At 35.2% G+C, this 26,782-nt stretch overlaps 1 long non-coding RNA gene across 1 annotated transcript in view; it reads left to right on the forward strand.

Annotated features, from left to right (window-relative positions):
• Window positions 1–3,459: 3,459 nt before the first annotated feature.
• The window catches only part of LOC130218541 (uncharacterized), a 60,323-nt gene continuing 37,000 nt past the window's right edge, over window positions 3,460–26,782 (forward strand). Inside the window, exon 1 of the long non-coding RNA XR_008835955.1 lies at window positions 3,460–3,835. This is a non-coding gene — a long non-coding RNA (uncharacterized LOC130218541). The remainder of the gene's footprint in view (window positions 3,836–26,782) is intronic.

A 26,782-nucleotide genomic window follows, 5' to 3' on the forward strand; every position in this document is an offset into this window, starting at 1 on the left:
CATCCATCCATCCATCCGTCCATCCATCACAATATTCTGACATTGTCTAACCTTTAACCCAATAATTGCATGCTTATTGCATGCTTATTAAAAACCATTGTAAAAAATCACATAAAATATCAATTATATTTCCATGTTACCAATGTCTGACAAGTTTAACCTTATATTAAATAAATCCAAGATCGAACAAAAATAATATAAATTGTTTACACAAATATAGCTTAAGTAACCAAACTAGGGCTCACGGGCCAAAGTTGGCCCGTGGTAACCTGTGTTGGGCCTGCCATCCTATCTGAGAAGAGAGGGAGAATGATGGGGATGGTTTTGAGATGTTTTTGATGTAACCGTTTGTTTCTTTGTTTCTTTGTTTAAAGCTAACTGAAAATAATGTTTCAATTATAATTTTTCTCAGTGGCTTTGGTGCATTTCTCACAACACTATTTACATTTGCACAACAGTTAATGCATTTCTCAAAACAATCAGTCATTTGTGCACATCATAGTAGCAGTTTCTCATTCCTTCCAACAAATTGCAAATGCTTTTGGACATGCATTAATTGCTTTCATACAACTCTCTGCTGTTTATAACATTATCATTTGCTTATGTCATGTCAGTCAAAATTAACTAAACTTGTGAATGCTGAATAGTCATTCCATATAAAACTAATAGTCTTTATTTCATTACTTCAGTCATTACATACAAAAATCGTTGAACTAGTAGTCAAAAACCGTCTGGCAAATTTTATAAAACTATTTAAATCTTTTTTCCTAAAAATGTCTTCTAAATTGAACAATTTCATGAATGATTTACAGACCTATGTATGTTCTAGGTTCAGTTCCAATATGTACTGCAGTATTGTTTACAGTTGTGCACAGCTCTACCTAAAGGAAGTTTATGTTTGTTGTAAATAAGAGAGTATTTTTATTCTTTTGCACAATGCTGTGAATAAATTAGATTTGCAAAGAGCATATGCAGTAAAAATATGAAACATACATATTCAGTGTCTTGTACTCAGATACCTCACTAAATGCAGTGATGTCTAACTTTACTGTAGTTTTCAAATGGCTGTGCAAATAGTATAAAGTGCTGTCTTGAGCATATTCAGGAAGTGTCACCAAAATCTGACTTTTGCATTGGATAAAATGTACAGAGTAAACTGACATCATAAAAACATGACAAAGCCATTTGACTATCTTGTTCATAAACAATGGTGTCAGGACTTTTCAACCTGATGACACTGACACTTTTATTGACATCTATGATTGCTTTTGAGGAATGAGCTCTCCATTTTGAGCAAGTGACACGCTTTTGCAGGTTATTAACTAGCTTTTGCAGTTTGCACTAATTGTTTTGAGAAATGCATTAACTGTTGTGCAAATGTAAATAGTGTGTTGAGAAATGCACCAAAGCCACTGAGAAAAACTGTAAATGGTGTAAATTAAATCAGATTTTGTTTGATTGTACACACTGTCACCTGACAATGCGGAGACTTTAGTAAATCAAGTCAAAGACAGATTCTGCTTGACTAGTGTATTCAGCATTGAACTCCACAGTTATAAATGTGATTGTTTTTAGTGCAGTAAGTTATAATTTAAAACGTTATACTGCATTAGTTAATATGATTTAAAATATTATAAAACAAATTAGGAAATTTAGGCAACTTTAATGTAATATAGTTTGGTATATTAACCTTCGGCCCACGGCTCTCGTTGTCATTTGATTTTTGGCCCTTTGTACGAAAATGTTTGGGCACCCCTGCTTTAGACAATAAAGTTCATTTAGTTTACCTTGTAGTGGACATAATAAATGTACCAAAATTGGCCCAATATTTGCTGAAAAATGATTAGGCTATTATTTATCTTTATTTAGATTTTCAGAAAGTTTTGTATATAGTCACTGAAAGTCAATAATGTCAACATTATTATTATTATTATTATTATTATTAATAATAATATTATTATTATTAGGCTATGCCAGGGAAGAATGATTTGTGTTCCTTTAAAAAAAACAACAACAACAACAACCACATTAATTATAAAATTATTATAAACATTTTTTATAGTGTAAAGAACATTTGAAAAAATAAAGAGGACATTTCTATGAAAATGTCATTATTAGATGTTGATTGTTTTTGGTGGAACATGGAAGTATGGATCCAAATAAGCAGGGATGGGCAAAAAAATACATTGATGTATTCATGTATTATAAAACAAAAATACCAAATACCCCCGTTTTAAGTGTATCAAAATGAACTAAAAAATACAGCAGCCACAAATGTATCTAAATAAAATACTGTATTTTGAAAAACTACTAAATACTTAAACAAGGGAGCATCAAATTTATTCACATACAATTTTTTTTCAATCAATAGGCCTATTAGATCAGTTCCTTCACCATTCAACTGATTTAGTGAAATAAACAATGTTTGACAGCAACAGGGCTTCTCAAAGCAAGTTTAAGTCAGCTTCTCTGCCAACTCATTCACCTCTACTCCTGTACATGAGGAGGTATTCATAACCTTTGTTTCTCTTTGATTTTAGTATTAATTTTGTCCAAATTTCATGCAGAAAGTCCTGTCTTGAAGATGATCTCTTCTTGTCTTTTGCATTTGTACTCTTCAGTTCTTGACCAGTCTGAATAGACTGGAGTATTATGAAATATTTGTGTGCGATATACTGTATTTTTCCGGGAGTTTTTCAGGAGACAGAGCAATACGGGAGGTTGGCGGGAGATGGGTCTGAAATACGGGAGACTCCCGGGAAAAACGGGAGTGTTATCAGGTATGGTTGAACCCCTTAGTTCAGGGATCACCAATCTTGGTCCTGGAGGGCCGGTGTCCCTGCAGGGTTTAGCTCCAGCTTGCATCAACACACCTGCCTGGATGTTTCAAGTATACCTAGTAAGACCTTGATTAGCTTGTTCAGGTGTGTTTGATTAGAGTTGGAGCTAAAATCTGCAGGACACCGGCCTTCCAGGAATAAGTTTGGTGACCCCTTTAGGTGGTTTTTATTCCTAAACTTCCTCTGCAGTTCCACCTGCAGCACTGAGACTGAGAATCATTATGTGCTGTAGGCTCTATATTCCTGTTTTTGGATTTTCAATACATAAATTTTCTGATCTGATCTCAACTGAAAAAGCACCAATCAAAGCAGAGGGCATATTTTTAAGGTGTCATCAAGACTTCTAACAAAATATCTTATGGTATTTTAAAAATAGAAGACACTAAAGTAGCCTATTTTGATACAATATTAACCTATTAACATTAAACCCTATCAAATACAAATCACAAAATACTATTTTGTATTTGAAATATGTATTTTAATAATACATAAATACTGCCCATCCCTGCAAATAAGCCAAAAAGTTAGTGCGATGTGAGTATCAGTCGGTGGAGGGCGCCAGATTGTCATGCAGCTCTCTGTAAGCAGGCGCGTCATCGCTTCCTTAGCTCACATCACTCGCTCCTCTGTGGAAAAACTCGGCGTCAGTCAATGTTTGCGGAGAGGAAACTTTCTTCCTCTGACGGCGCGCAGTCGACGAGATTTGCAGCTTTCCCAAGCCCGCACCGCTCCGTCTGTCTGGATTACCGGCGTCTGCGACTCCAAAAAACATAATCCGCAAAGCTTTTCGGAAGGTGGATTTGTGCGGTTCTCCTCAGTTTGTGCTTGACAACTGTATTCAAGTGCCCGCGGCTTCCGGATATATCACTGTTTTTTACTGTATCTCTCGCACAAGAAGGCAGTTTGCGGATTCTCTCCCCTCTTTACACCTTGAACTGCTCGCTTTACATCGCACATTGGTTTATGTCGTCTCAGCATGAAGATAAACACGTAAGGTGAGTTCTGTGTGGAATCATAATTCCTGCATTTGTATTAATGTGTGCCAAACACAAAATGTCAGTGTTTGTTACACATAATGCTTTAGATTACTGTCCAAAGATGATTGCTGTTGTTATTATTACAAGATATCTAACATGCTGAGTTTGTGTTGTGTTTTGTCTATAGGTTGAACTTGACACATGAATATGTAGCTGAAGGCTGCATGTGTAATGTTTGACTGTAAACAGAGTACAAATAAATACATGCAGATAATATGTATACATGCCATTTGCTAATGTGATAAGAGACTGCCTGGACCAACTTGGATAACATTGTATTTTGATAGTATATGTTGTAAATATTTGTTTTATGTCCATTACTATAGGACATATAGGCATTGTATGGAACGTGATCAGTTTTGATTAAACACTTTTTTTTTTCAAGATTATACACATTTATATTAGAGAATATAAATGTGAGATACTGGCATATAAGCAGTGTGATATCTCAAGCTAAATTAATAACTACGTAATTGTTTGATATTAAAAGCATATATGATAAAATGCATTAAGCAGCAACAGAGTTCTCTACAAATATCCAGTTCTCAATATTTATTTGTTTATTAAAAAAAACATGGAGCAGGGTTGATTGATTGGGTTGATAAATTTGCAACTTTCTGATTATCTTAAAATCCCCCCCCCCCTCAAACACACACACACATACTTATCTGCAATCTTTTTGTGAACTTCCCATACAGTATAAAAATCATGTCTATTGAATTTTTATTATGTCTTCTAAATCCAACCCTCACAGAAAACATTTAGCAGTTTTACATTTTCTAAATATTTCAAATTATTTAGTTTATGAGACATTTTCTGCATGGGGACCAAAAAGTGTCCCCACAAGGTCACAATTTATTTATTGCTATACATGTGGGGACATTTGGTCCCCACAACGGGAGGAGTACAAGGTACACACATGCACACCCACCCACACACACATGACAGAATTATAAAGTTAACAGGGTTAACTGATTGTCTCTTACTAGCAAACTTAAATGACGAGAAAAAGTGATTAAAAAAGAAAATATAAGAAGAATATGCATGTATGAAATCAAACATGCAGCATCATGTCTGTTTAACAAAATAAGTCCACTAAAGTCATATAAAATGATAAATTGATTAAATAAATGAAAATATGCACAAGAAACATGGAGATATTAGAAATAAAATTGTTATGGACATACAAATGTTTCAAAGCAAAACTAGTTTCACTTGCATATTATCGAAGGGCACAGAATGCTCCTTTTTGTAAAAATATCTACTATATATTGACCAAGCCATACGTATGATTTTGGTAATAATAGGGGTACTGAACAGACACAAGCACAGCCAGCATAATGAAGTAGAGGAGTGATGTTCTGTGCTTTTACTTCAGTAACTGAGTGTCTCATGACTCTGAAATACCTCGAGTTTATCTGTGTTTACTGAATGTCCTCTATTCAATGAGTCATTGAATATAGGCTAGTGTTTCTGCAATGTGTTCAGATCTGTCTCAGCCAAACCCACTTCTAAGAATCTTTCTCAAGGCATGAGGAAGGAATCTAGGTGAACTTTGCACCTTAATTGTGTTGCTTGTTGGGTTTCTGTTGAATCTTGAGCTGTGTTCACACTTTATATATCAGTTCTCTTGGTTCACATGTTTTGGATCAGAACAGAAACTCATCTATTTAATCGTGATTTGCTTTTTGTCATTTTTAAGACCGAACCACAAGATGCAAAACTAGAAATGACTTTTGTGTTTTGTGACAACTTACTGAACATTCAAAACTTGACTAAACACACTTTTACTTGTATATTTATGGTTGACAACTCATGAAGAGTCCAAAAAGTGCCAAGAATTTCTCTGTCACATAGAAATGAAGATCTGCTCCGAGGAGACTAGATATTAAGCCTGTATTGAGCTGTAATGAGCAATATTGCAACTATGAAGGGAAAAAACAGGTTGCTTGAGCATTATTTCCTTTTTATGGTTGCATCTTGTGACATCATGTCCTGTTTTTGGTTCGCTCAATAGTTTTTTGGTGATGCAATACATAAATTGCCCATTGTGTTTACTTAAAAATGAATGTCACCAACCTTTGTCATCTCATCTTGCCTCTGTTGGAGGTGTCAGCGAGTTCAGCAAACTCCTTCAGAAACTATGCTTACCGACAAAACTACAGTTTTGAAGAAGTTATCAAATGAGCTCAGTTTCTGAGCTGCAGTCCACTTCGAGAAATATGAAACACCTAAAAAAAAAAAGCCATTTTACAGGACATTTACATTCTACAACAAATAAAGTCTAAATGGCCTTAAGAATGCTGTTGTTTAATCATTATATAAACACAACAGTGGCATAAAATGGTCCTAAAATTACAATTATATCCGAACCCAGGCTTATTGAAATTTTTAGTGAATCTTAATGCGGTGCATTTTGTTGCATGTTTCAGAAGACAAAGGACACTGTCTAAATTTTTGCAAATCACAAATATGTTACACAGGGTACTTTGTTTTGTTCATATATTTAAATAGATGTCCATTTTGTACATGTTGGTGGTGGTGCATGATGTACAGATCAGCTAGACCAGCAAACTTACCACTTGCCTAAACCCTTCCATAACCCAACCAATAGTCTTTTCAAAAGCAAACATAAGAGAAAATTGCACTGTGGTCACATTTACCTTGGTTTTTACATTGCTTTTAGCTTTTTTTTTAATGAAACCATGTATCAGCAGGCGAATGTATTCAGTTACCAATTCTGTACATAGTATATATAATAGTATACATAATATAATTAGTTTTCTAGTAATTATTTGGCGTTGTGCAAAGAACCGCATGAAAATCATCTTTTCTTTATCTATAATATGTCCCCATAAATATCATTTCTGTGAAAAGGAACAAAAATTGTTGGCGTCATACTGCCCCGTAGTGTTCATTTTGTACATATAGAAACTGCAGTCAAGGGCATGTTGAAAAATGCTCTTGCAGTTTTTCAAATATAGGCCAAGGCATTTATTTCCAATCAGTGTGTGTTGTTAATATCACTTATCACTATAATTTCTGTTACAATATATTGCAACAACAAAAATAATTTATTGTGACAGGCCAGCCTGATCCAGTGTTTCCTCCAGGATTTTTTCCAGCTGTGGCGGCAGGCCTTTTTTACACAGATCTACCAACTACCTGTGGCGTTATTTCAATGACAAATGTCGTGAACACAGTATTAGAAGTCGAGATCGCATTTATGTAATAGCCTACGAGCATGCGGATCTCTTTGCTTGCGCGCTGATTTCCTCTGCTCGTGCACAAACGCTGCTGAAGAGCGATTTAGTGCGTTTATGTAACGAGTATGTCTCCAACGTTTATTAGATTTGCTAGGAATATTTATGAATGTCACCAATAGACCTACAGAGCGGCATTAATGCATCCTGAAGTAAAGTGAAACGGCTATACGTCGTGTTTGTTGACCTCACGCATCACGCACCTGTCAGTCAGTCAGTCAGTCAGCACGTAACCTTAAAGGGTTAAACAAATGACGCACAGCACTACTACGGTTACAGAAAAGTTTGCGCTGTTATAATTCACTTACCCTTTAATACGTTTTGGTGCGATTATCACCCGCTATTAAAAAAATTTAATGTTTTGAATGAGAAGCTGTAATGTAGCCGTGGTGGGATGAATTTTGGTGTGGCGCCCTACCATGGAAGAATGAATGTAGCGGAAACCATGTGATCTCATGAAAAAATTGAACTATTTACTTTTTGTTCATACGAGTTCAGTCATGAAAATGTACAATTCTAAAAAGGAGGCATAGCACCCAACCCTGCCCCTAAACTAAGGAATATAGAATATACAAGACATGTCACTAGTAAATTTGAATGAGGAAAAGTGTAATTGTCAATATGGCGAATGAAGCCCCCGCCTACTAGTACAGAAGTAAATCATCGATCACTATAGACTGACATTTCTGTGTGGGAGAAGCTGAGACCAGACATGTGTTTTAAGATAAGAAATATATCCACATAAAGCCTGAAATCTACTTTTAAATGAACCAACTATACTTGAAAACAAAAGTTTTTGTGTTATGTAATCATGAAATTATTATGAATAATCATGAAAATAATTATGAAATGAACACGAGCTACAGTCAGTCCTGTCAAACGCACATCACATGACAGCAACTACTCAAATTCCTGGAGGAAATTCGTCATCAAGACAAAGTTGTGGATTACTTCAAAAGACCGGGTTGATCAGACGATCATTATCCAGAGGTAATGATAATGTGTAGTAGGGCTATAAATGAGGTTGGTGTCCTGATCTCGTTCCCTTCGAGTGCGCATGCGCATTAGCTCGGTCAACCTGAAAAAAAAATGCAGATTTTGTTTGATTTGAATGCTTAGAAATGAAAATTATGAGGCAGTTGTATAATTTTATTGGTGGTTCCAAATATGTAATGTAATCGTAATCTTGGCAAACAGTTTCGGAGAATTCGATGATTATCCAGACAGAATGTCAGAGCATACTGCCCGAGAGGTGTTTCAAAGATGGCTGCCGGGTGAAATGACTAGTCTTTAACCCAACCATCACTGGGGGAAAAGCAAATTGTACTAAATTGTACGAATAAGATTGTACAAATTCATACAAAATAGCCACTAAATCAAAAGTTACAAATGGCCGTGATATATTGTTTGGTCAGGCATATTTACTGTATCCAATACTTTACACTCAAGTGTGGTGATGTGCAGGCATCAACAACTATTTATATCTACAGTACTGATGTCACGTTTTGGTTCAAAAACATCCCAGCAGCCTGGAGATTAATGCTGTAGAAATGCAGCTGGAGTTGGATGGGATGTCGTGAGTTATCTGACCTTAAAGTTTATCATCCTCACACAGACCTGCTGCGCATTCATTCAGCCAAATTCCCAGACGCCTTATTTATATATGCTCCACTTAGGAGCATCTAGAATTCATCCTCCCCAGCAAGGGCAGGAAAAATGTATTATTCTGTCAACTTGATCATTAGACCCCTAAAGATTTCAGCATTCAGAAAATGGGATCGCTTGCCATCACACACAAGCCGTCGGAAGATTTCAAGACAAATATGTGGACTTGATTTCACCTCGACTCATATTTTTAGGAATCCCTGTCCATGATGAATGACCACCTTAGATAAGGATGTTGGAGAAATGCTGTATTTTATCCCTTTCCCGAAGAGAACATCTGCTTTGTGGCTGTAAGTCAAAGTGATGTCTGGTCAACCGTAGATCTTCATGATGGATCATTCATTTTGGGTCTAATCTCAGCTCTAGTTGACTAGATGTGGAGAAAATCACAGCGGTCTTATCACTTGCTTGAGTGATTGGACACGTACACGCCAAAGGCCAGTGTGATTTGAGCGGCTCCTGCAGAATCTTTCTCTAAAGAACAAGGGTGGTGCTTCGCGTCGGTGCAGTTTTGATGAAGAAAAAAAGAAAGAAATCTGTTTTAGTGCAAGACATCAAAGTGTCTAAATTTGAGTCAGGGCTTCCCATTTCAGAACTTCGGTCCATTAGCCACCAAAGTGTTCATCGAAGATATCATCCGGTTGTGAGTTAATTAGAAAGAGTTTTCTTGGATGGTGATAACACGAGTTGCATTGGAGGGCTTCTTATCTAAATTCATCCCGTTAAGCACTTTGGTAGTTCCCTGTTTTAATGAGATGAAAGGAAAACCCTATAATTAGGTCCTGTGTGTTTGACGAAATGAAGTGCAGGTGAATTACCCTTATTAGAAAGAGTAGGAGAAGCACTCAACAATCACTTAACCACACTATGTTGAATTTATGACCAACGCAATAAAGATTTTGTTCAAGATTTTTTTCTCTCCATATTATTCATTTGTTGTAGTACCCAATAATTTGTTCGGTTGGATCAACTTTATAATGCGTTTGTAAACTTTAGTTAACTAGATTGGATATACTGTATTACAGTAGATAAGCATCTATTAATCTTAGTGGATGTTCATTTCAAATAACCGTCTAATTGTAGTTATGGGAGACACGATGGCGCTGTGGGTAGCACTCACTCACCTCACAGCAAGAAGGTCGCTGGTTCCAGTCCAGGGTGGGTCAGTTGGCATTTCTGTGTGGAGTTTGCATGTGCTCCCCATGTTTGCATGGGTTTCGGTGCTCCGGGTTCCCCCACAGTCTAAAGACATGTGGTATAGGTGAATTGAATAAACTAAATTGGCCGTAGTGTATGAGTGTGTATGGGTGTTTCCCAGTTAGGGATGCAACAATTATAGATTTTGGTTGAATGATTATGCATTCAATAACTTCAAAACACTAGTATAGAAAATCACATGAAAACTTCTTATATTTTAAAGAGTTATTTATTGCTGGTCAGTAACTAATAAATACAGCACAAAATAATATTAAAAACAAACAATAGTCATTTCTCTCTTTGTCCTTAAAAATACGTTTTTGACATTTGAACATAAATAATTTTACACCGTAAATAAATGACAGAACAATGAATAAATAAATAAGAATAAAAATATATATAGTATTTGTCTAATGCGGGGCTTAAAATGAACTTTTTTTACTTGGTAGCACCGCTGCTCCCAACTTCAAAAATTTACGAGCAACAGAAAAAATTTAGAAGCACCCACCAAAAATGAATGAGCACCACTGCAAATTGTATATTAACAGATTTATTGTATTTAAAAACAACAAATCAATCAGGACTAACAATAAACAGAAACAACTAACTAATTCTGGTATGACTTATTGATATTTGTGCAATAATTCCAAAATTAATATCTAATATTTATGAAATATTGATGATGACAATAATACTAACAATGAATTATATTTCTCTTTATCATACTGCCTTGAATGTGCTTGAATGTGAGTTGTCTGCTATAAAAAGTCCTACTGTTACATTATGAGAAATAAATCTATGGTTTGCAGATTGGACAAAAGAAAAGAAGAAGTCTTACTTCAACCACTCTTTAAATGTTTTGGTTTCGGTTTGTGTCATTTTAAATGCTCAGTCTTGTCATGCGCCGATTTTCATTTTTCTGTGTTTGTGGGACAAAAAAACAAGGCGAGTCAGCCGACCCAATATATGAGTGGGGGAGAGCAGGGTTCTCGAAATGACCATCTGCACAGTACCATTCTTTGTCATGAGCCGCAGTTTCAGTTTAAACCTTGTCGAAGTTCTCTGGCGATGATGTATACAGTGTTAGATTTTACATTTAGCGTCCATTTGTGCTGAACACGCAGTGAATTTAAGTGGGTTTGCAAACCTGTGCATTTTTCATTGCTTCTTACTCAAACTTCAGCCGTTTGCAGTTCCCGCGGTCACAAAAGCTCCCTGTCATCTCAACTAGGTGCACCTGAAAAGCGTCAGCGCATTGCGTCGCATGCGCATCCCTCTATTGGAAATAACGAACTTGCATGAGCTTGTCATAGTTAATCCAGTGTGCGTAGTAATTAGTCTCGGTGCATAACTACCGCACAGTTGACATAACTTTGTTTAGCGGCTGCGGTTTTGTTCTGTGCAGAAACGCGGTGTTGAGAAACCTTTTCGATAAATTAACCATGACAAATTAAAGCACGGTTAATAGTGAAACCGGTTAATCGTTGCATCCCTATTCCTAGTGCTGGTTTGCAGCAGGAAGGGCATCCGCTGTGTAAAACATATGCTAGATAAGTTGGTGGTTCATTCCGCTGGGCCGACCCTTAATGAATAAAGGGACTAAGCCATAGAAAAATAAATGAATAAATTATTGGTAGCACTTTATAATAAGGTTGTATTTGTAAATGTTAGTTAATGAATTTACTAACATTAATGAACAATACATTTGTTACAGTATTTGTTCATATTAGTTAATCATAGTTAATGAAAATATAGTTGTTCATGTTAACTCGCAGTGCATTAACTAATGTTAACAAGCAAAAATTTGGATTTTAATAAGGCATTATTAAATGTTGAACAATGATTAATAAATGCTGTACAATCATTGTTCGTGTTAGTAACATGTAGTTCATGCTGTAAGTGTAGTTCATTTGAATAAATACATTAACTGATTAATTGTTGTAAAATGTGACCCAGTTATTTAGATGCACCTGATGCTTTCTTATGAACACATAAAACACACTTTGTTACAAAGACTCAGTAAGATAATGATTTTTTAAAATCAAAATAATGATACAAAAATTGAATAAATATCACCTTTTTAAAAAAATGTCTGTTATATTATATAACTGCAGGTTAACTATTTATATGCTTGACATCTCTAGTGCCCACCCTAGTCACACTTTTTTCTGATTTTGATTTTGATTGTAATGTAAATAATGGTAACCTTTTGTAAAACTGCTTTAAAACCATAATTATTGTAAAAAGTGCTGTAGGTTATTTAGGCCAATTGACATACTTGGCATACGTATTATGCGCATATCGACTGTAACTGCGGCTGTTCTTCCCGCATCACTCAACGGTGAACAGAACTTTCATTTCTAAAGCCAATCGCAGCCCTTTCTGTTGAGCGGGTTAAGACAATGACCAATCCTAGGGGTGGAAGACCTCACTTGACAGCACTCAAAAAGCAAGCGGAAGCTCATGTTGTCTTCTATGCATGTATTGGAGTTTTTTTTTAAAACATTCAAAAAGAGTGTTTTCTTTGAGCAGGTAAAATTAAAGGTTTGCCTCTGTTTCACTTGCTGTGAATGTAATTCAAGAAACATTTTGGGTGTCGTTTCCAAAAACAATCTCTAATAACTAGAGGTAAGATCATCGTGGGTACTAAAGGCTCATTTACAGTATAATACAATATACTATCGTTTATAACACAAGCTAACATTTCTAATATATTTTCACACGGACAGCAAGATACTTTCTAAGAACTATTTTGCAGTTGTAAAACTAAATATAAACTATACATATCGTCACATATTTGTTGATATGCTGTAATAAATTTGAACATACATTTTGTTTCTCGTTTACCACTTGTACATAGACATTGCTTAAAATATCATGAATATTTACCTCAAAGTTTTGTAAAAGTCATGGAAAAGTCCTGAAATTTTAATAGTAAAAATGTGTATGAACCCTGTAGCTTTATTACATCGACCAAACAAATAAACCTGAATTGAATTGATTATTATAAGTGATTGTTTCTGGCACTATCAAAACTACATAAATTAAAATTGATCAATGTAAGGTGACAACTCACAAGAGGTTTCAATAATCATAATAATTTGTAATATTGATTTAGTGAAAAAGCACACAAATTCATCAAAGCTAGTTAACAGAACATCACTGTTTGAATTTCACAACAGTGATAGCCTGATTTTCAATGTTGTATTAGTGTAGTTATTAACACTATATAGTAAAATAATAAGAAAATATTACAAAAAAAAAGTTCAATTCAATTCAATTCACCTTTATTTGTATAGCGCTTATACAATGTAGATTGTGTCAAAGCAGCTTCACATAAAAGGTCACAGTAAATAGGAACAGTGTAGTTAAGTTTGTAGTGTTTAAGTTCAGTTCAGTTTAGCTCAGTTCAGTGTGGTTTAATAATCACTACTGAGAGTCCAAACACTGAAGAGCAAATCCAACGATGCGCGGCTCTACAGATCCTGAACCATGCAAGCCAGTGGCGACAGCGGAGAGGGAAAAAAAACTTCACTAAAGGCGGAAGTGAAGAAAAAAAACCTTGAGAGAAACCAGGCTCAGTTGGGCACGACCATTTTAATTTCTCCGCTGGCCAAACGTCTTGTGCAGAGCTGCAGTCTCAGTGGCGGAGGCTGGAAGCTGGCCTCAGCGAAGACTCGTCTGTCTCTGGAGCGTCATAGGAAACAGTCTCATGTTCTCCACTCTTCCATGACCATCGCAGTAGTTGTTCAGGATTCGGCCAGGTCCAGGATATGGAAACCTTGGGATCATCTCGTCGTTGGTCTTGGATCGAATCAGTGACTCTGCATAGTCTGAGGGCCTCGGGAAGAGTATCCCCAGGTGGAAATGGAGAATAAAGAAAATAATTAGCGTAGCTGATGTTCACAGTGTATATCAGCAAGATGCATAACCTGTGTGGAAGCCCCCTAAGTGGTGCACTAAGTGTATGCTTTACTGAACAGATAGGTCTTTAATCTAGTTTTGAATTGGGAGAGTGTGTCTGAGCCTCGGACGTTATCAGGAAGGCTATTCCAGAGTTTAGGAGCTATAAATGAGAAGGCTCGACCTCCTTTACTCGACTTTGCTATTCGAGGTACTACCAGAAGTCCTGAGTTTTGAGATCTTAAAGAGCGAGTTGGATTGTAGCGAGACAGAAGATTGGTTAGATAAGCAGGAGCTAGATTATTTAGAGCTTTATATGTAAGAAGCAATATTTTAAATTCAATACGAAACTTAACAGGCAGCCAGTGTAAGGAGGATAAAATTGGGGTGATGTGATCAAATTTTCTAGACCTGGTTAGAACTCTGGCAGCTGCATTTTGTACTAATTGAAGTTTGTTAATAGAGGATGCTGGGCAGCCAGCAAACAGAGCATTACAGTAGTCCAGCCTAGAAGTCATAAAAGCATGGACTAGCTTTTCTGCATCTGAGATGGATAGCATACTTCGTAACTTAGCTATATTTCTCAGATGAAAGAAAGCAGTTTTTGTGACATGGGAAATATGATTTTTAAAAGTTAAATTGCTGTCTAATATGACACCCAGATCTTTTATAGTAGAACTAACGCTAACTTTGTATCCCTCTAATTGTAGATCGAGTTGTGAGATCTGCTGTGTACAGGATTTAGGCCCAATAAGTAATAATTCTGTTTTGTCTGAGTTTAAGAGAAGATAATTGTTGGTCATCCAGTCTTTAACATCTTTAATACACTCAGTTAGCTTGGACAGATTAGACGTCTCGTCAGGTTTAGTTGAAATATATAATTGAGTATCATCTGCATAGCAGTGAAAGCTGATCCCATGTCTTCTAATAATGTCTCCCAGGGGTAGCATGTATATTGTAAACAGTAAAGGGCCTAAAACTGATCCTTGAGGCACCCCGTATTTTACTGGGCTGATTTGTGAAGGCTGTCCATTTATATTTACAAACTGGTAACGGTCAGATAAGTATGACTTAAACCATTGTAGGGCATGTCCTTGGACACCTGTAGACTTTAAGCGATTAATAAGGATACCATGGTCAATGGTGTCAAATGCCGCACTAAGATCGAGTAGAACTAATAGCGAGATGCACCCTTGGTCAGCAGCTAAGAGTAAATCGTTGGTTATTTTCACTAATGCAGTTTCTGTACTGTGATGAGCTCTGAAACCTGACTGAAACACTTCAAAAACATTGTTGGTCTGCAGAAAGGAGCATAATTGAGCAGAAACAACTTTTTCTAGTATTTTAGATATAAATGGAAGGTTTGAAATAGGCCTATAATTAGCTAAGTTGCTGGGTTCCAGTTGTGGTTTCTTAATAATAGGTTTAATAACAGCTAACTTGTAGGGATTTGGAACATGGCCTAAAGATAAAGAAGAGTTGATAATGTTAAGAAGAGGTTCTCCTATAACAGGTAGCAATTCTTTCAGTAACTTTGTTGGAATTGGGTCCAATATACACGTAGCTGATTTAGAGCTATTTATAATTTTGTCTAGCTCTTCCTGTTCTAATGATTTTAATGTGTATGAACCCTGTAGCTTTATTACATCGACCAAACAAATAAACCTGAATTGAATTGATTATTATAAGTGATTGTTTCTGGCACTATCAAAACTACATAAATTAAAATTGATCAATGTAAGGTGACAACTCACAAGAGGTTTCAATAATCATAATAATTTGTAATATTGATTTAGTGAAAAAGCACACAAATTCATCAAAGCTAGTTAACAGAACATCACTGTTTGAATTTCACAACAGTGATAGCCTGATTTTCAATGTTGTATTAGTGTAGTTATTAACACTATATAGTAAAATAATAAGAAAATATTACAAAAAAAAAGTAAATATAATTGTAAAAAATGTATTTGGCTATTCGTGCAATTTTGTATAAGTAAGTCACATCCATTTTTAATTGTATAGTGATTGTATACACAATGTTTTAAAGCATGGAATTTATCATGACATTACCTTTTAACATTATTGTTAACATTTACTGTATCAGTTTTAAAGCTGCTTGACAAAATAGTTGACACACACACATACAATTATATACATATAAATACAGGCAGGTTTTTCCAGTCTCAATATAAAAAAACCATGATATATAAATATGTATGTATGTATGTATGTATGTATGTATGTATGTATGTATGTATGTATGTATGTATGTATGTATGTATGTATGTATGTATGTATGTATGCATGTATGTATGTATGTATGTATGCATGTATGAAGAGTTCTGACTCAAAAACCTTTAAGCGCCATCTGAAATTTTCTTTTAATATTAACTTATTTCTCAGACTTGCATGTCTTGAGTCAGTAATTTCAGTTTTATGTCAGAAAATAGTATATTTTCATCACTTTTAACATTAAATTACTGAACATAAACATAAAAGGTTGGGGAAAATGCTCATTGTAAAAGAAAATTATAGATGGCACTTAGAGGTTTTCGCATCTAAACTCTTCACATCTTTGAGGTTGTGTGTATATGATTATGTATGCAGAAATATTTAGATATCAATATTTGTTTTTGCATAAACTAACTTTGACTTGTCATAGACTTATTTGAACTTGGCACAGTCAACCTTAGATTTATTTTCTATGCTATAATTTCCTGCTTTCTTTTTCTTCTACGAGTTGGTTGCATCAATTGACCTCAATTATGGCGGACAAAACATTTTAAATATTAATAAGCAGTCTTATTAAAATAAATCTGGATGAGATATGAATTATAAATGAAGTTACTACTTAATAAGATTTTCTTTTCAAGAATTGTGTTGCTTAAATGAGGATTTTTCATCATTGCATCATCAAAATCTTTCATTAAAAAAGGTGACATTCTCTCACTTAAAAATCTTCATATTAGTAAAAGAAGGACTGACCAACTCCATATTATACACACATATTCTCTAATAGTTGCCGGTGCACTGCTGTGCTGTTCATAAGGGTTTCTAAATGGGGTTTTAGTGTGTGTGGGGGGGTCAACGATATTGTGATTGCCTAGCTCAGGTTTATTAGTGTTCCTCTCATCAACGCGCCACACAATTTGAGGTAGGGCTGAACAATATTGAAAAGAAATATGACATTGGTTTTTTTTTTGTTTTTTGCAATATGAAAACAATTTCACCAGATGACTTGAATTGCTCTGTTTGCAAAGATTTCATTGTTTCAGAATGATTGCTTTGACTTTGTAGAGTGCATTTGCATAAAATGTAGTAAAGAAAACACAAGGTTTGATACACACTGTACAACAGAACAATGATACAAAAGAAATAAATAGTGGTTCATTTTATTCTGTGGAGTATAACTGTATTCATATACAGAATATTTGATTCATTCATTTTCTTTTCGGCTTAGTCTCTTTATTAATCTGCGGTCGCCACAGCATAATGAACCGCCAACTTATCCAGCATATGTTTTATGCAGCGGATGCCCTTCCAGCTGCAACCCATCACTGGGAAACATCCATACACACTCATTCACACACATACACGATGGACAATTTTTAGCCTACCCAATTCACCTGTACCACATGTCTTTGGACTGTGGGGGAAACCGGAGCACCCCGAAGGAAACCCACGTGAACACAAGAAGAATATGCAAACTCCACACAGAAACGCCAACTCACCCAGCCGAGGCTCGAACCAGCGACCTTCTTGCTGTGAGGTGACAGCAATACCCACTGCGCCACCGCATCGCCTATCAGATACAGATTCACTTTATAAAATAAATACCATTAATTCTTATTAAAATGACAAATGTCATCGTTTCTTGTGCTTGAATGCTTTAATCTTTTACTAATACAGTAACAGGCCTAAAATACACGCAAATTATGAACTTGACTCTGGTTATGGTTAAATTATGGTTAAACTTTACAATTAATCTGCAAATGACTTGCGTTCTGAACTGTTAGTCAACTGTCATGCCTTCTTAACTGCATATCTTGCGATATGATTATTATGAACTGATGCTGGATGAGTATATTCAACATCATCAAAATCATTTTTCTCATTCAAGTGGATGCTGCACACTGGTGGTGTGAAGCGCACTTGTGAAGTGCTTTTGCGTCTACATTATGGCCTTACATGTTACATACGCTATATAAAATACACAATACATTACATTATAAATAAATAATAATAATTACTGGCACCCAGGACGCAGGCCATTTAAAGTGTATTTACTTTTTTCTTCAGTAGAACATCAGGACAGACGTTTAGCTGAAACTGAGGTCCTTTTGATTTCAGAAAATCCAAGTCAATGTCTGCCAGCACTTTGGGAGTCAAAAATATAAGAAAAGCAAAAATAATACTTGTGGCTCTTGCCAATACGTTGGCAGTTTGTGCAAGGAAATGAACATTATTTACAACATTACTACATAATCAACAGTCTCGATGAACATGAGTGTGTTCATGAGCTTTCAGTTGCAAACTGAAAAGACAAAACATGCCGGCTTGCGCAGATTGTAACTGGTGAAACCTTGGTTCTTTGCATCTTTATTGCATTTTCATTGCACCTGCAGCAGCCATGGTGGCAGCAAAGTTCCTCAATTACTATGCCAGAATGAGAGTTTCTAATCATAATAATCTAGAAGATAACAACTTTTCATTTTCTGTCTGTTTTACACAATGTAACTACATGAGAGACAAGCCTTATATATGAAAATTACAGAGACTTATTGGTTATTTTTAAGTGAGATGCTAACGGTCTAATCTGATTCAATGATCAATGCATGTCTCCTGCAAGACCCCGAGATCAGCTGAATGGATTCAAAAATGTAAAATTGTACTGCTTAAAGGAGTAGTTAATCCCAAAATCTAAATTCTGCCATAATTTACTGACCCTTCACTTGTTCCAAATCTGTTTAAGTTTCTTTCTTCTGTTGAACACTAATGACGATGACTGTGAAGAAAGTTGGAAACCTGTATCCAATGACTTTCATAGTATGTGGTTTTTAGTATGTGTATGTGGTCGATGGATGCAAGTTTTTTTTTGTGTGTGTTTAACAGAAGAAAGAAACTCATAAACCACACAAGGTTGAGTAAACAGTGAGTAAATTTTCATTTTTAGGTGAGCTTTCCCTTTGACTTTAGTGAAGCTGTAAAATGAGCCTATTTTCAAACAAAAGTAAAAGGGTCATTTAAACCAGCGTTTTGAAATGAAAACGCTCTACGTCCAGACTGGCGCTTTTACCGTTTTTCAGAAACGCATGATACATGTGCATTCACACTCACTGGGCATGTGCATATTAAGCCAGCATCCATACTTACAGTCTACCAGTTGTGTATTGGTGACATGAGAGGGGTTTGACTAATCGGGGAACAATGCGCAAATACAGAAGCTCCAGAATGTCAGAAAGCGACTGTGGATAGCTGTGCCTCCGTTTTCAAACGTTTGGGTTTCAGTTTGCTTGTACTGAAACAGAACACCAGCATTTCCTAATTAAAATACGGTCTTTAGCATTTTCAATAATTTACAGTGCATATTCATGGTTCAAGTAGTATGGACGCCAGGCGTAACGGTAACAATATTGTTGTTTTGAAATGAAGATGCTCTAGTGTAAACGGCACCTTAATCTCAAAGTGCTGGTAGTCATTGGCTCGTATTTTATAACTGCACCAGTCTGTTCCATTGCTTCGTTTGCTCCAACTTTCTTTTGCAGTCTGAAGTGCGTCAAACCGACAAAAAGCCCAATTCGAGCCACAAGATGTAAATCACTCACGCTTCATCTGCGTCTGCTTACTGCACAAGCTGAAAACTCTCCCGCCCCCCGTTCCATGTAATGTAATGATTGTCAGGGCGCAGGTGAGCCGTTGTTTTTAGAGAGACACACAAATACATGATGTGCGCTTTGTATGCAACATCTACAAGTCATGTAAAACAATTCATTGCAAACTGAAATAAATCCAATTTGATTATATAGTTCGGAATTTGATGTTTTACAAGATTATTTACATTTTTTTGTGATTATTTTGCGTTTAATTAAAAATTTTGCAGGATCTTTTTGTTGATTTTTTTGCCTTGAATTCAGCGATCTGTTTAAATTCAAATGAGATTGGGTCTTTTCAATAGAGGTTAGAGCTACAAATGCCTATGGATCAGCATAGCAACAGATCCAAAACAGAACTAACATTATATCTGTAAAAATTTGAAAATGTCAAAAGAAGTGTCTCAGAAGTAGTCTATGGGGACTACGTGCTCATTTGTGCATCCTAAAATTCCACATTTATCTTCAGCAGTTACAGATTTAAAACTGTAATGGCGGATGGCTGCTTCTCATTTAGGTCTGTCTATGCTAGACAGCACCATGCTTGACAGCCCTAATGGTTGTCTATGTTTTTTTTTCTTCACTGTCGCCAATTAGTGAAGTTTTTTTTCCCTCTCCGCTGTCGCCACTGGCTTGCATGGTTCGGGATCTGTAGAGCTGCGCATCGTTGGATTTGCTCTTCAGTGTTTGGACTCTCAGTAGTGATTATTAAACCACACTGAACTGAGCTAAACTGAACTGAACTTAAACACTACAAACTGAACTACACTGTTCCAATTGACTATGACCTTTTATGTAAAGTTACTTTGACACAATCTACATTGTAAAAGCGCTATACAAATAAAGGTGAATTGAATTGAATGCTAAATAGTTTCTAATGGGCAGATATTTCTCCCTTCAATGTACAAAGGGGGAAAAATGTCCATCAAAGCGTTTTATGAAGTGTGGTTATATAAAGTAGTAGTACACAACTGGCACACAACTGTGTTTAAATCCCTTATAAAAGTGAGTATTGCACAATAGGACCCCTTTAAATACTGAAGGAAAAAAAAGTCATTGAATAACCTGAGGGTGAGTACACTATAACACCAATTAATTATGAGATTTGTAGATGAACCATTCCTTTAGGTTAATGCAGTATTGGATATCCTTCACTTCTATGTCTGTAAGAGATCTCTGTAATCACCTTAAACACCACAGCTTTAGTTTCTTTACCAGTATAGGTGTAACCAGGGCAGTTCCACTATCATTGTGAACCCACTATGCACTCAGCGACATGTTGAATTGTTATTGACACGCAGGCAGTGAAAACCTGTGCTTGTAAAAGCATCAGTCACCTCGAAAAGCAAGCGATACTTGTCAGATCCTCTTTTTAACCTGTCATGAGCACCGCTGAAACCTAAAGTGGTCTCACTGCAGAAACGATGAAGGGTAATAATTGAAATTCCACTGACGTTCTGAGCAGATTTCTGCCGTTGTAATGATTTCAGCTGCCCTGGAGACATCTGCCGCCGTATATTAACACAAATGAGCGGAAAAACAAAGAAATTGCGTGCATGTGCGCGGGTGTATGTGAGCAAGGGACGGTATACGACGATAACAGCATATTATTGTGCAGATGGTGCTTGTTTTCTGGGTCTCAAAATATGGTCGCTCTGTGAAAATAATCAATGATTGCAATCTGACAACAGTTCCAGCATGATGCCTTTTCGAGCGTTGAGCCTGCTGTGTGTAATTTAATTGTTCAGAGTGGCATCTATTACATGGAGTTGGTCAGTGCTTGGTTTGTTAATGAGATCAGGATGCAAAGTTTGCAGACTTGAATTTTATTGTATTATGAATTGTAAATTACTTAAATAGGTTAAAAATCAAAAAGAAAATATTTGGAAGAAATAACTTAGAAGTTACATTGTATTAAATATTAAATTTATCAAAATTTATTAAAAATTTCAGCCAACAAAGACGAGTGATGCAAGCAACTTGAAGGAAACACAGGAAAAAGAATCAAAGAAAGAATCTAAAAATGACTGTATGAAGGTCAATACTGTACATTCATCTTAATTTGACCTTTTTATGACAAGTCAAGGTTAGTTCAGTTGGTGTAGTTGGTGTATTTACAAATATTTCATTGTAGATTTGAAGATTTTTTTTTTTACATTTGAAAGTAGGAACTTTCCAAAGGAAATAAGTGTTGAACATGTCACAATTTTTCTCAGAAAACATATTTCTAAAGGGGCTGTCGACTTGAAATTTATACCAGATGTTGATAGCAACCAAAGAAATTCATATATGCAAAGAAAACAAATCTAATTGGTTTGCAAATGAAGTTATGTGTAATAAAATGAAATGACACAGGAAATAAGTGTTGAACACATGAAGAAGGAGAGATGTAGAAAGGCAGTGAAGGCTCAGACTGCAGCTGAAATCTCTCAGTCGTTCTGCACTTCATCATTGTAAATTAAAATTAGCTGCTTCAGTCCAACATCTACATTAGCAGGATGATAAAGATGAAGCCAGGGTGGACATTTCAGCAAGACAATGATCCAAAACACAGCCTGCGAAACTCTCAAATGGTTTCAGAGAAAGAAAAACAAGCTGTAGAATGGCCCGGCCAATCACCTGACTTAAATCCAATAGAAAATACAAATTAAAGCTCAGATTTGATAGACAAGACCCACAGAATCATCAAGAATTTTACACTATTAAAGTCTGTGAAAAAATCAAACCTGAGCTATGCATGTGACTTCATTCACTATATGAGAGGTGTCTTTAAGCTGCCATTACAAAAAAAAAAAACAGTAGTTATTTCAGTAGTTCAGTACTTTCTCCTTGTGTCGTGCCATTGTTATTACACACAACACATTTTTCATATTTTATTGATTTGTTTTATTTTTGTTTGTATTGTTTGGGTTTTTACCAATATCTGGTTCAACTCCATGTTAACAGCTCATTTAGAAATATTATTCCCAGGAAAATACATGACGTGTTCAATACTTTTATTCACTTATTACTTCTCTTCACTTAAAAGAGTTATAAATGGTAAACATTTCTTAGAAATTCTATAAATGTTTTCAAAACTATGTGAAACCAATGTTAATGTACATTATTTCTACATTTCTAAGAGATAAGAATTATTTTTAGTGGTTTAATATTCACAGTCCATATATTGGGTTACCGATAAGTAAACAACACTACTTTTTACTCCAAATTCTGCCAAAATCCATGCCATTCTTCAGCTTTTATTATATATTTTTAAGTGGATTCTGCGATTCCATCTCCATTTTTCATATCTCAGAAATCTTGTCCCATAGTAAACTTTGTCTGCCTTGGGTCTGTCTACTTTTTGTGCTCTAAAGAAAAGGTTCAAGATGGAGGTGTGTATATTGGCAAGGAATCTATACAGCAGAATGGATTGTCTGCTAAGGGAGTGTGCTGTTAAAGTTGTGTGTGTGTGTGCACCTCACCCATGAAGCGGGTGCACCTCACCCATGAAAAACACCTAATGCAGAAAAGTAGATTAGGAGCTCAGGGTGTGAGATTGGCTTGGCATTATACAAGTAAGACTCTCCTCGGTGGTCCCAAGGAGGAATTGGCTTTAGCAAAGCTGATGTCGTGTCATTTCCCAGAAAAGCTGCTGCCACAGTCTGTGAGTCACCGAGCTGCTGACAAAAGGGGAGGGTTGTCTTGTCGCTGAGAGCTGACCTGTTGACTTTACTCTTTGCTGAAACTCTCATTCTGACCACACTTGCGGGGGCAACCACTAAAGGGAGAAAACCGGAAGCTTTTGTCATTTAGATCTCAAGTGTAGGTGTTTAGAAGGATGGTTAGAAATATCTGGTGCCAATTACCTGTTGACCATTTGGGTTTGTTTTTGTTGAAAGATGAAAGATGGTTAAAGCATAGTTTATTCAATGACAATTATGTGATCGTTTACTCGATCTTGCTTCTTCCAAACTCGAAAGAAGTCATTTTTAAAATGTTCAATTGTTGTTTAAATGATCAATTCTTCAAAACTATCAATTCTTTCATCAAATCATTATCCTTAAAAAGGACATATGTGCACATTGTCCCCAACAAGACCTGTTTTTGTAAATAATGGTCTAATATTTGATTCAAAAAACAAAATATTTAATAATTAAACTCAGTTTGGCCAACTCAAATGGACACACACTCAAAAACTGGCTTTTGTGCTTGTTTAGAGTACTTATTTACAAAAATATCCATTTATTAAATTAAAAAGACTAACACAAAGCATGTAACATTTCGAGCACACCGTCTCTTCATCAGACAGCGTTCATCACAGCATGTTGCTCTTTTTTTATACACTTCCAGATCACTTGATCTCATACATTATCTTACAATCAAAAAATAGAAAAATACACATTAGTAAATTACACAACTTACATATTTAAAAGGAAAATACGAAAACAAACCCTAAAAATATATCCTAAATGTTTAATGTTTCATCAGTTGTTTGGGTAAAGTTTTTTTTTTTTTTTTTGGCTATGTATTTTTTGTTTATTTGGGATATATTATTAGGATTTGTTTTCGTTTTGATCACCCATTTAGATTGATGTGCATTTTTTCAAACTACTTATTTAAAAAAGTTAAAATAATGAGTTAAAATAACACAATTCTTAAGGGATTTTTGGGACAACTTAATTGTTTTATTTTCAATCCACTTAAATTAAGCTAACTTAATAGATTTGTCTTGGGACAACATAAACGAATTGTGTGGAAGCATTTTTACTGCACTGGCAACTTGTCAATTTGATCAAATTTTGTTTGTTACAAGTTTTTTTCTTTCTCATTTGTGCGTGCATATTAAGAATCTGAAGAAAATGAATGTTTATGATGTGCTTATGCTATACTGTATAGTTATTTACCCATTTCATCGGGTTTTACACCACATGGATTTCAATATTTGTATGTTATTTGTTCACAAGCTTACTATACCAGTTAGATTATATTATAATTATATTCTAACATAATATATGAGCTGAATGAAATGCTAATCAGTTTCTAATAATAAGCAATCTGAAAATGCCCAACACAAACAACTACCATGCTTAATTGACCATTCAAACAGTGTATGGTTTAAAAGTAGGATGATACATTGATTTGATCAATTAACTCGATGTTGCGCTCTTTGAAATGAAAAAGAACACAAACGCACAAGTACACCTGTCAAAAAAACGACATAATCAAGGGCTCTTAGTCACGCATTCAGCGTGAGACAAACATTTGCAACTATGCAACACACCATGTATTTCTCAGGGTAGGAAGTAGTGGAAAAGACGCGCATGTTAAAGGAACTGTTACCGATCTGATGTTGGAATAGAACGTTGCTGTTTCCTGATAAATTACGTGACTCAACAGCAAAGGCGTTCAGTACTGTAAATATCAAGACTGACAAAATTCTCTCTCTGCACTTAGACTAGTCTACCAGATGAAGCGACCCCACGCACATAAACGATTCTTATGAACTCATGTAAACTCCTGAAATGAAATAATTAATATGAACTGATATAACACAAATTAAAAATGAATAAACCTCTGAATGCAAGTTCATTGAAAAATTAAATAAATAAAATAAAGGTCCCCTTTTTACCAATCATTATGAGTTTACTTACACTGTAGTTTACTTTCACTGTAATTGTATAAAATTAATAATTTCTAATATTATAATTATAAAAGACTTGAATGCAATAATAAATAGAGCTTGTTAAATTGAATCTTGAAATGACGGCTTTTTTTAAATCATTTTTATATCCTACAGTATAATTAACTATAATAATGATAAGGTTATATAGGTTATTAACTTTCAACGATTTTTGTTGTGAGGGGGAGAAATCGATTTAAATCATAAATGGATTTTTTTTTTAAATGCCATATCACACAGCCCTATTTTAAAGTGCTACTAAATGAATCAAAATATCAAATTAATAAAACAGTTGGTAGATATTGATGGTTAAAAATTGATGGTTACCATTGACTTTCATACTAGGAAAAAAATACAGTGAAAGTGAGTGTTGAGTGTGAGAAAAATATGACGTTATTATTTTTAGATGAGCTGTTACTTCAGCAATGTGCTGCATTATTGGGAAACCTCATGTAAATTTTAGTTGCCCACATGTTTTCACCTTGGATATATTATTTACATTTTTCAGCATTACATCATTCTTTGACAAGAGAACATTGATGTCTCCTACTTCCTTGTATATTGCAGATATGCACCAAGAAGCAGAATGCGTTTAGTGAAGCAGCTAATACTGATAAGCTGATCATTATTTCACCATTAACCAATAAATGGCTAAATAAACAAATCTTTTTTCTGAATGAAGAGCACCCACACTGAAATCTAAAACTGTTTTCAGCGCTAAGCTTTCAACTAAATGAAAGAAAAACTAAATGAGCGTTCCAAATTAAATAGATTGACTAACTGACTGATTAATAATTGTAAAAATCAACAGCAACTGATATCAGCTAATACCTTACATGCTTTTAAAATAGCATTCAACTGTATGTGGTCATATGACATGTGGTATAACAGTACTGTATATAAACATATTGGTTATTTAATATAGAAGCGCTGCAATGTATTCAAACTAAATCTCATTAGCTCTTTAGTTTTAGCTGAAGTCGTGTTTTTTTATTATTTGTTATTATAAGAGACAAAGACAGCAGCTTCCAGCACTTTGAGAGTCCAAAAACATATACAGGCAAAACAAAATGAACACCCATGGCTCATGACGATTCATTGAGGTGTTTTGTACAATCAATTTGTGCAAAATCAACCTTGCAAAATGTATTTAGTTTATTCACAGTGATCGAAATGTAAAGTAGTCTACAGTATATAAAGTCATAGTGCTCAGATGTGCTCCTTATTAACACTGTAAGAAGATATGTTTGTTTTTAATGTAGCTGACAGTGTCACATAAACCTCAGAATGGCTATTATTGTGTTTCTACACTGTTACGTTCTTACTAATACACACGTTCACATTA

This window comes from Danio aesculapii, chromosome 24 (genome assembly GCF_903798145.1).
Source record: "Danio aesculapii chromosome 24, fDanAes4.1, whole genome shotgun sequence".
Lineage (NCBI taxonomy): Eukaryota > Metazoa > Chordata > Actinopteri > Cypriniformes > Danionidae > Danio > Danio aesculapii.